Source organism: Morus notabilis, unplaced genomic scaffold, assembly GCF_000414095.1.
Source record: "Morus notabilis unplaced genomic scaffold, ASM41409v2 Scaffold45, whole genome shotgun sequence".
Classification (NCBI taxonomy): domain Eukaryota; kingdom Viridiplantae; phylum Streptophyta; class Magnoliopsida; order Rosales; family Moraceae; genus Morus; species Morus notabilis.
Genome location: NW_010366164.1, coordinates 1,407,443 through 1,408,433, shown reverse-complemented (window position 1 = coordinate 1,408,433; position 991 = coordinate 1,407,443).

Genomic DNA, 991 nt, shown 5'->3' with positions numbered 1-991 from the left:
TCATCTTTGAAAACTAAAATAAAATAAAAACGACGTCAAAAAATTATGAAATTTGCAGACATGATCCTTACATTTTGTTGGGCATGCCTGCAAAAAAAAGGACTCAAAAATGAAAAAAAATCGTTGTATAAAAGCCCCCGACCAGCATAGTGGGGCGCCTAGAGGCCGGGATGGGTAAAAAATTTACATTTTTATTTATGTTTTGTATTCTAAAATTAATACATGATTTTTAGTAATCAATGCAATACGCCGAATCACTATTTGATTAATATTTTATTTTTTTATGATTTTCTCTATTTTTCATCTTTAAAAAATAAAATAAAATAAAATGACATAAAAAATTCTGAAATATTGTAGACACATTCCTCACATTTTTCTGGGCATGCCTACAAAAAATGACAAAAAAAATGAAAAACGTTGTCAAAAAGCCCCTGGCTCACGTAGTGGGGCGCCGAGGAGTCGGGATGGATAAAAAATTTACATTTTTATTTATGTTTTGCATTCTAAAATTAATATACGATTTTTAGGAATTAATGCAACAAGCAGCACCATTTTTTGATGAATATTCTATTTCTTATGATTTTCTCTATTTTTCGTCTTTAAAAAATAAAATAAAATAAAAATGATATTAAAAAATTATGAAATTTTGCAGATACGATCTAAACATTTTTCTGGGCATGCCTGCAAAAAAATAGAATGAAAACATGACAAAAAAAAGTAAAACGCTGTCAAAAAGCCCCTAGCCCGTGTAATGGCGTGCCGAGGGGCTGGGGTGGGTAAAAAATTTACCTTTTTATTTATGTTTTACATTCTAAAATTAATATACAATTTTTAGAAATTAATGCAACAAGCGGTACCATTTTTTTGATAAATATTCTATTTTTTATGATTTTCTTTATGTTTCGTCTTTGAAAAATTAAATAAAATAAAAACAATGTCAAAAATTATGAAATTTTGCAGACACGATCCTTACATTTTGTTGGGCATTCCT